Source organism: Pipistrellus kuhlii, unplaced genomic scaffold, assembly GCF_014108245.1.
Source record: "Pipistrellus kuhlii isolate mPipKuh1 unplaced genomic scaffold, mPipKuh1.p scaffold_m20_p_5, whole genome shotgun sequence".
Lineage (NCBI taxonomy): Eukaryota > Metazoa > Chordata > Mammalia > Chiroptera > Vespertilionidae > Pipistrellus > Pipistrellus kuhlii.
Genome location: NW_023425551.1, coordinates 17,721,404 through 17,731,792, shown reverse-complemented (window position 1 = coordinate 17,731,792; position 10,389 = coordinate 17,721,404). Strand labels below are relative to the sequence as shown.

Below are 10,389 nucleotides of genomic sequence, written 5' to 3'. Positions count from 1 at the left end.
ATTACTTCATAATTTAGAATGAAATACCATAAATTTCTGGGGAAATTCAAAACTTCTCATTTTAAAGTGAAAATCTTGTTTAAATGATCTTATTCAAACAAGCAAGTTCCTTTTTTTGGGGGGGAGGGAATTAAATCTAATTTTTTAACTGAATGCCAATATAATTAGTGTCCCACTAAAATGTTCAAATTACCAGTTTTTTAGTGTAAATACAACTATCCAGCAGTCATTCCTGCCAAAAACTCAGAGAAGTTGCTAAATGATAAACTATTAACATAATTCATTTAATGTTTGAATTTGCCTGGGACTAAGATGTTCAAATGTATAGACCCTAGAGTGGTAAGGACCAATAGAATTGATTGCTTACTTTAGGGGGCACTGTGCAAGACATCTTCTAGACACGTTCTCAATTTTCACAAATCCGGAAAGCAGGCATTACTTTCAAATTTTACATATAACTTCTTAAAAATATTAAGTAGTATTTCATAGTTCCCAACATAATATTTTTTAACTGTCAACTATTTTGAAGTCATTATTATAAAGGTATTAGGTTTAACCACACATTTTACATTTGCTGAAGTTTGTGAAGGTTAGAGTTATGATTTGCTTTATTTAGAATATTCAAGTTCTTTGGTCACAAACAAGGAAAAGAGATTCTGGTTAACCCAAGTAAAACTGAAACTTATTGGAAGGGTATGCAGAAGTTCACAGGATCAAGTCTGAACAACTGGATCATTGGAAGAATATGAAATTTTAAAAAATTCCAAGCATCTAAGTAGCAGGAACTAATGGGCCAGTTTCTTCAGGAAAACAACCTAGAGATGATCAACTCTGGTCAGTTCCTGTTGGTATGGTTCACAGTTTGAATTTTTGTGAGACTGAATTTGTTTGGCCCATCTTGGATCACAAGCCTTCCTATTTTTAAGGGAAGGGCAGGGATTTTGATTATTAACACAAAATAGGGGAAGAGAAGTTCCTTAAGGGAAAAAGAAGGTGATATTTTCAGAAGATGGAGGAAAGGAGGCTGGGCTGGCAAAAAAACACAAAATGTCCACAATAATATATGACAGAGCTAGAGTTTAACCCTCAAACTACTCCAAATATTTTGTTTGTAACCATCTTCCTATATTTGTTTCAATCACTCATTAGTAAAATAATCTCAGTGGAGCAAAATGAGATAAATATATGATAATGATCACATAGGAGTTGGCACTGCTATGTACAATTTCAGTGGTAATACCAGCCCTCACGGCAAGGTCTTCAGGGATCCAATGGCAGGACTTGCTGATGGCTTTGGCATCTTGATCGTTGGTCTCCATTGTTCCATGGCCTACTTGTTAGGAAGCTCTGTTAGCAGCCAGACTGGTCTAGTTAAGCAACCTGGGATTCCTGAGTAGTTTCAGTTGTCAGTTCAATTACAGAAGTGTGTACTTCCTATTTCCAGCAGGCTGACCTCAGAAAGTTGCCATTATTGCTTCTCTTAATGTCATCCAGCAGTTTCATTGTGGTTTACTGTTTCAGTATCAGCTCTGGGAAACAAATGTCAACTTATAGTTTTTAAATTTTCAAGTTTTTTTCTAAAGAAAAGATTTATTTTTCCATAAAATTTCCATGGTTTTATGAATGCATAAAGAGACAGCTTAGGTTATAAAAATCTTGCTTTTTAAGTTAAAAGTGTGTTTCACATTATAAAGTAGCCACCTGAAAGTCCCTTTGATATGTTTAAATTCTCACCACTCAATATCTTTATTCTTTGAAGTTGTAATGCATATTGTTTTGAGATGCCTGCAGGCTTTATTGGCACTATGAAACTAGGCTTCTTCTCTTAAAATAGTATATGTGTTTTAGTCCAACTCGGTCCTGGTGAGTAAAATCAAGCAACTAAGTGTTAGTAAAACAACGGAAGGAAGGGAAGAAGGGAGGGAAGAAGAAAGGACAAAGACTTGAAAAAAAAAGAAAAAAAGTAAAGAAATAATGTAACAACAATTCTCACTACTACCCTTTTCTCTGAAAGTACAACCAGTAGTTTTAAAAATTGTTTTCTTTAAGTAGAAAAGATGAAATCAAATTTTGACAATCAAAATCAAAAGGAAAAAACAACAACAACTGGCCAGATCACAGAATAGTTTAAAAAAATCTGAAGTTCATTAGGAGTACTTGTAGGGAATGGCAAATAATGTGGGACTCAGATTCAAGTGTGTGTTTAGATATTAACTACAAAGCAATAACTGCGTGATCTTACGTAAGCAACTTAATGTCTATAACCTTTAAGCCTTCATTTATAAATTAAGGCTGGTTGAAGGATGGAAAGTAAGTGAAGTATTACGCACACAATACCCATTCAATAATGATATCTTTATCTTACAAAGCCATTAATTTATCATCCTCATTACTTATTAAGTAAAAAATGAGAGTATTTGTACATAGCTTCCTGCCATAAACTGGAATTTAAGTAAACTCATGAATGTAATAAATAACTCAATAATCTATATTTTTTTATTAGTGTTTGAGTCCAAAGGACAAGAGTGGACTCTATTTTTTAAGAGACTATTTCTACCTGGTCTTTATTATAACAACTATCCACATGATTAAATAATAATAATAATAATAATAATAAGCAAAGACTCCATTTTTTTTTTGTTAGAAAAAGAATGACTTAGTTCTTTAAAATAAAAACAAACCGAAGTAATAGTAATTATATCATTTACTGGGCATCTAACTCAGCGGGTATAGAATAAGGTTTGTGATTCTGTTTCTAACAAGCTTCCAATAGGTGCTGATGCTACTGGTCCATGAACCACTCTTTGAGTAGCTGCCTCTGAAAGGGTTCTGGGCATAACAGTGTATCTGGTCTGAATGCTCCCATATTATAGGGGACACAAATTGGATAAAAATGTTTCATAAACTCAGTCCCCATCCCACCTACCAACCCAATCTTGTTTTTCATGTTTCTAAGCTAAAGCTCATTTCCTTCCTGCTGACTTGCTCTCTAAAGTCCACCTCCTTCTTTTAAATTGCTACTTATCCTCTGAAGTTTATCTCCAAAGCTAGGTCTTCTGGGAGTAGACCTGCCCAGTGATGGAGGTGGCCAGGTCCCTAAATAAGCCTCTGTAGACTGAATGGGACATTTCTGCTCCCACTGGCTCCTCTGCCCATCCTTATTTGACTCAGCTGCTCAGTACCCATCGAAGGGCCCTTGATGCCCTAATTCATTTGGCTCAGTGGATAGAGCATCGGCCAGCAGACTGAAGGGTCCCAGATTCAGTTCTGGTCAAGGGCATGTACCTTGGTTGTGGGCACATCCCCAGATCGATGTTTCTCTCTCATCGATGGTTCTAACTCTCTATCCCTTCCTCTCTGTAAAAACTTAATAAAATATATTTTAAAACAAAGAAACAAAGGGCCCTTGAGGGAACTTTGTCTCTGGCAGAATGTCCTTTTAGGATATTCTTTTCATCAGACACTTCCCCAGATTCTTCAGATCTTTAGGACACCAGTCCACCCGGACAAGAGGGGTCAATGGCTTTTTTGCCCTGGAACTTTAACAAGATCTTTTGAGTTCCTTGAGGGGCAAATACTATAAAATAAAATAAAAAAACACAAGGTGATACACAAATACCGAAATAACACAGTAGCATTTAATAATAAGAGTTGTTTTCTTTCTAAAAAACATTTCTGTGCCACTGATCCTCCTTTCCATCTGGCAAGGGCAAATGCAAATGCTGTGCCAGGAAGGTAAAATAAGTGAGGGAAGGCGGTCAGTTAGGGTCAGCGTCCTGACAAGCTCATGGCTCATCTGAGCAGGGCAGTATCCAGCCACAGTCCCACATTGGAATGACACCCAGGGCTGCCAGATCGCTCGGATGCCAGAAACTCAGATTTTTACATGAAATCTCCCACATCCACAAATCCAATTTTTGGTTGTTGCTGTTGTTTAAATACTGTGAAAGCCAAACCAAACAATCTAAGAGCCAAATGCAGCTGGTTGGGGAAAGACAGAGTGGAACATATGATTTTTTTGCATTAGATTTAAAGTAACTCTGCGTTTAAGATAGTTTTCACTTGTAGGCTGTTGAAATCAATCAGGGCCAACTATATGCTTACCAGTCCCTGACATCGTCTTTGCTCAGCAACGGCTTCTCTCTTCAGCTGAAATGTGGCGATAATGTTGAGCTTGCTCAAGGTGTTCTGAGTCCCCATATATATAAACTTACATACATAGCCAGGAACACCCAGAAGCATCTGGAAAGTCTGATTCTGGAGTACTGTTTTTCCTGGGCTTCTTTTCAGAAAATAGCTGCCATGAAACATGAGGATTCAAGAGAGCTGGGTGAGCACATGTGGCTCTGACCAATGTCTGTATGGAGAGAGCAGCATCTGATTCTGATTCGAAGGTGCAGCAACTTCTCAAGGCGGGCAGGTGATGGAAAAGGGTCTAGATTTTTAGGTTTAGAATGCCAAAAAGAAACCTATGAAACATGCCCAGGTTGAACAGCATGTGGGAAGAAGAAAGTTATATGTGTGTCAGCAAAACATTCCATATCATGGTATCCTGCAAATCAAATTCTACATATCTATAATATCATAAAAATATTATACTTATGATGCCAGTGCATTGTCTTTATTGCTCCCATTTCTTCATTTTCCCTTCTCATTTTATCTTCTTTTTTTTTTCTCCCCAGATGGGAGAACAAGCACCAAGATATCTGAAATAATACTCAGTGTCTCATGTTTTTATACACCTTGGAATCCTCCTTGCAACTCAATAGAATTTCAATTAATATTTGTCGATTGAACAAATAGATGAATATATTATTTTAAATCACAGAAACTAGGACAATGACCTTTTTTCTCTCTGTCCTATGTACTAGACGACAAATCAGAGGTGCCCACTTATTGCTCAGTTAACAGTGAATAACAATGAATAAACAAGAGGCTTAATAGCTTCTTCTGAGGACTAATATGAGCAATGTAAAATTTCCACTATAACAAGTATTATGAGAACATACACTAGAAGGATCTGATCTAGTCAGAGGCATCAGTAAAGGCTGCCTTGGGGAAGAGATAAAGAATTTATGGGACTGTTTATTAGGGCATAAAAGTGTAGAAAGAACATTCTGCACCAGGAGTCAGCAAAATATGACCAATGGTTCAAATCCAGCTCATCACATGCTTTTATAAATAAAATTTGATTGGTTCACAGCCACACCCATTTATTTACAAATTGTTTAAGACTGCCTTGGCACTAAAATGGCAAATTCAAGCAGTTGGTTGGAACATATGCCATATGGTTTTCAAAGTCTAAAATATTTATCACTTTATCATTTAAAGAAAAATATTTTATTGGCCTGTATTCTAAGCAGAAGAAACAGGATATGCAAAAAGCTCTGTGCCAGAAAGAGAACAAAATGGGGACTACTTAAGGAGGCTTATATAATCAAAGTGGGGAGACATGGTAAACATGATGAGAGATGAAGGTAGAGGGACAGGCAAGCCCAAACCATTGAGATTTTTTTTAAGTAGTTTTAGCTTTATCCTAGAAGAAATCTGAATTTTAGGCTTGATGAATACAAGATGGAGGTGGCAGAGTTGACATGGTTAGTTCATAGGAGAAGACCACTGAAGCCACACTATGAAGAATGGATTGAAGGAAGACAAAATGGGATTCAAATGCACACTTAGGAGACTGTTGAAGGAGACCAACATTTGGAGGTAGGAAAAGTACTTTAAGAACCAAAATTTCAAAGACTTAACCATAATAAAGGAGAATCCCATGCTCATGTCACAGTACAGTGTGGGCTGACAGTTGAACATCAGTGTTCTTGCCTTTCCAAACAGCATTTGTGGGAAGAGGGCCAGGTTGTGGTGGAAGGTTTATATGGGCCAAGCCTGCAAGGGACACACATCCCTTCCAGTTACATTCTTGGACAAAACTTAGTCACATAACCACATCTAATTGCCATGGAAAGTGGTCTAACTATGTGCCCAGAAAGAAGAGAAAAGCCTGGATATTGATGAGCATCTTAATCTCTGAAAAAGCTGAGTCCATGCTGTGCAAATAAGAAACAATGAGCAACACTATCTCAATGAGTTTCCCAGGGACTGTCAGTGGATGAATGGCAATGGAGCCTTACAATGATACTTCTCCCTCCCAGGTCAGTGCAGTGTATCAGGCCAACCAGTCAGTCACAGTGGAGTTTTATCCACAGCCCCACCCTCTCCCTGTCATCATTTCAATGCCCCAAGCCCACACTGGGAGAGGCTCCTGTTTTTCCAAGTCAGATCAGATAAACCCACTCTCAGCAGAAACTCTGGGGTCAAGAGGAAGCCACTGACATCAAGGAATAGTCTTTGCAAGGGACAATAATGGCTTCTGGCCTAGGCCTTTATTGACTATGAAAAAGGATCAATATTGCTGTTGATTTCAAAAAGCAACTATCCACAGTAGAGTTGCTTCATTACAACATGGTTCATTGATACTTGGATGTACCTATTCTGAGGTCAATCATATATATTAGTATATAGTATAAGTATATAGTATATAGTATATAATATATAGTGTATATATATATATATATATATATATATATATTTTTTAAACTGCAGATCACTGTCCATTAATGGGTCACAGATCAACTTACTGAATTACAGCCATCATTTAAAAAAAATTTTAAATAGAGATTTTAAAAAAAAAACATCAGAGAAGCCTGGCCAGTGTGGCTTAGTGATTGAGTATCAACCTATGAACCAGGAGGTCATGGTTCAATTTCCAGTCAGGGCATATACCCGAGTTGTGGGGACATGCAGCCAATTAATGGAAGTTGAGGCAGCTAATCTCATATTTAATATTTCTTTTTTTTAATATATTTTATTGATTTTTTTTTTACAGAGAGGAAGGGAGAGGGATAGAGAGTTAGAAACATCAGTGAAAGAGAAACATTGATCAGCTGTCTCCTGCACACCCTTCACTGGAGTTGTGTCCACAATCAAAGTACATAACCTTGACCAGAATCAAACCTGGGACCCTTCAGTCTGCAGGCCTATGTTCTATCCACTGAGCCAAACTAAATGCCAGTCTTAAAGTAGAGTTTCCAGATAGTTTTCTTATCCATAATCTATGATTGATCTGCTCTAATTTTTTTGTTTGCTAAGATCAATGTTGTATTTTTGAAGATGAACACTTTGTGGCATTCACTTATTTGCTCAGTACATAACTAATAACCACATGTAGTGAAATATAGCTCCCAAAACTAAAAAGCAAAACAAAAGAAACTGAGAAGAAAATCAATTGGGGGGAAAAATTAACAATAGGACACAAACCAGTTGACAAAAAGAACCCATCACCAAATTCTATTTCCACTGACAGAAATTTAAAAGCCAGACCTGCTATTTCTATATCTGAGTAATAGTTTCTAAATAATACCCAGATGACAGTCAATTTGGTTTTGGGGAAACAAAACAAATACCAATCCAGTTAAACAACTTTGTTCCTGCACTTTATCCATTGTTCATTTTAAGTGACTTTAACACACACACACACACACACACACACACACACACACACACTCAGCTTACAGGTATCTATAAATGATTAAAGCTAAGCAACCAGAGACTTGATCTTGCCAGTCATTGCTGGGATCCAATTCACTTGAACCCCCCAACATCACAAGAATCATCAAAATGTTTGTTCAGTAATTAGAATAAATACTAAGTAGTAGCTAGTTAACCAATATGTTATCAGGAAACATTATCACTGTTGTTTTATTATTACTCTACCAAGATAGAGGAAAAAAGTGTGGATCTTACTGTTTGAAGCATCCTGTTTGCAAAGGCATGGCTGAAGTGAGCCTGTATATATTTTTCAAGTATGTGATTGCCTCAGGCAATACTACACTGAAGTGTTTTAGGGCTGGAAGGAATGTGCAGGCCCTATAATTTGAACTTTTCATCTTACTGATGAGAAAAAATGTGGTGAAGTGACCTGTTGGGGTTCAACCCAAATTTTCGTCCATCAATCAAGTGTACATTTGCTATTGTATGAAGTGAAGCCCTGAGTTTTATAGGGTCTTCGATTCTAATTTTCTGGGAGATGGAAAGAAAGAAATCTAAGCAGCTGCGACTCTGCCTCTCATCAGGCCTGCTGTTTGGGGGGCAGACTGAGCAGACATCTCACTTCATGCCGCAGACTTTCCATTTCACAAGCAAGGCAGCTCGGCAGGTGACCCAAACAGATGGCCCCTCATACTTCATTTCCTCGCTCAGCCAAGGGCAATCTGAATCTCCATTCCTGCACTGTCAGGAGAAGCTGTCCTTGCCTCCTATGTATTGTTTCCATACAGGAATGTGCTTTCATTTATTCATGAAGCATTCACAACGTACTGAGCACATGCAGTGTGGAAGGCATAGTGCTAGGCCCTTCAGCAAGAACAATCGTAGCAAAGGGCAGGATAGAATAAGTGACACCCTAAAGGCACTTACCTAATGTTAAAATTAAATTACATGTATTGAATCCACATGTTATGTAGGCCTTGCAACTACATTCAAAGACTTTGTAGATTCACACAAAAATAACCACCAGCCAACTGAACTTTCACCAGCTTCTCCCATATTTTCTAGTCACAAAGATGTCACTGGAAGCAACTGGAAAGAATTTAGAAACCTAGCTTGGTGCCCCCTTTTACTATTTACTAGCTGAATGACCTTGAGAAAATTTCCTAATTTCCCTGACCACGAATTGCTCTTCCCTTCAGCAAGCCTGATAGAATCTATCTTATAGCTTTGTTAGAAGGACTAAGTGGCTAAAAAGCAAGTGACATCCTCTCTCTGGGCTCACTGTCTTTGCTAATAAAATTAGGATAGTTTAACTATATAAATTACACTAAAGATAGTAGTTATAAAGATAATAGAATCCATTTCATGCAATTGCTGTGAAAATTAAATAAGAAAATAACACATTCAATACTAAATACATTCATGTTGTTCAATGATCATATCATATGAACTATAAAATGTTTGATAAAAGTAAAATACTATTAACTGTTATAGTTAAGCTCAGTAAAAATAATAATAATAATAATAATAATAATAATAATAATAAAGAGTATTGGACCACAATGATTCCAAAGTGGTACCTTTATATCTCAAGCTTTTAGGCTCAATGCTATTTTGGAAGTTCAAATAAATGGTTCTGCTTTGGCTGTACTGCCATATTCCTCACAAGCTAAACAGATGTTTTAGAAACCCTCCTCTCATCTTCTCTTTCTTTTTAGATCACTTCTCAAAGCATAATTCTTTTAAGGACAAGCTCTAAATATTTATGTTAGTCCTGTGTGTATATAGAAAAAGAAGGGGAAATGACGCCAAAGGTTCCCATGTTCGTATATGCTTATTCTCATACTCTTTAAACAGTCTGAATAATATTTCCCATCCTTGAAATGTCACGTCCTCAAGATTAGTTAGGGAATCTGGAAACTAAAGGATTATCTAGGTAGAGTGGAATTACCTACCAAAATTTCACATTACAAAAAGAAGATTCAATACTGTCTTTTTGGGGTTTGAATGAACCCACTGTTTATGGGTGCTGAAAAGTTTCTGCTCCATTGGAAATTGAACATCTCTAGACTCATTTTTTAAATGGTTCAATTCAGGTAAAAAAAAAAATCCATTGATTATTTTATTTCATTCATTCAAGTTACTATTTTCAAAACAACCAGGTGTTTTGTTGTTAGAATTTACTAAGTTTCTTGCATGTGGAAACAAAATTTAATATCTCATTTGGTGGGAGAAAATGAATCTGACTAAAATATGAGCCTTTTTCAAATCCAGACTTGTTCAGTCCATAGTAAGCAAGAGTGTGTGTGAAGCATAGGCATTTAGCTTAAATCTGCATGAAGAAAGTGACTATCCATTCTTTTAAAGTATTGGTGTTATAATTTTGAAATTTAATAAAAGATAGAGGGGAGAAGAGGAGGAAGTGGAGAATAATCATCTTGTTGCAAAGTATGGAAAGACGCAAATGAGAATCAGGTGAAATTTTCAGCGAAAGTAATCATAATATACACTTCTAAAATATGCATATTTAGAAGACAATTACCTAGGGTTTCCCATTTCTTAGGGGAAAGTTATATTCTGACTTAGCTGTCCTGGAAATACTTACGGCTGCTGTATAATATTGATGAGCCTGAGTTTGGAGCTGCTCGCACTGTACATCTCTGTATGAATAATAGGACACACATAAATGATTAAAACAAGGCAGCCAGAAACCCGATCTTGCCAGTCCTCTCTGGGATCAAATTCATTTACCAGCCCACCAAGGTCACTGACCTCGATTACCCAGAGCCCAGCTACTAACATGATTCATTGATCCATGCTCTCATTTCACTCATTTAA

The 10,389-nt window shown here is 36.9% G+C and overlaps 1 long non-coding RNA gene across 1 annotated transcript in view; it reads right to left on the bottom strand.

The window, feature by feature from the left end:
- Positions 1-590: 590 nt before the first annotated feature.
- The window catches only part of LOC118705941, a 28,351-nt gene continuing 18,552 nt past the window's right edge, over positions 591-10,389 (bottom strand). The window contains exons 2-3 of the long non-coding RNA XR_006740017.1: positions 5,755-5,889; positions 591-915 (exon numbers count right to left, since the gene is read on the bottom strand). This is a non-coding gene — a long non-coding RNA (uncharacterized LOC118705941). The remainder of the gene's footprint in view (positions 916-5,754; positions 5,890-10,389) is intronic.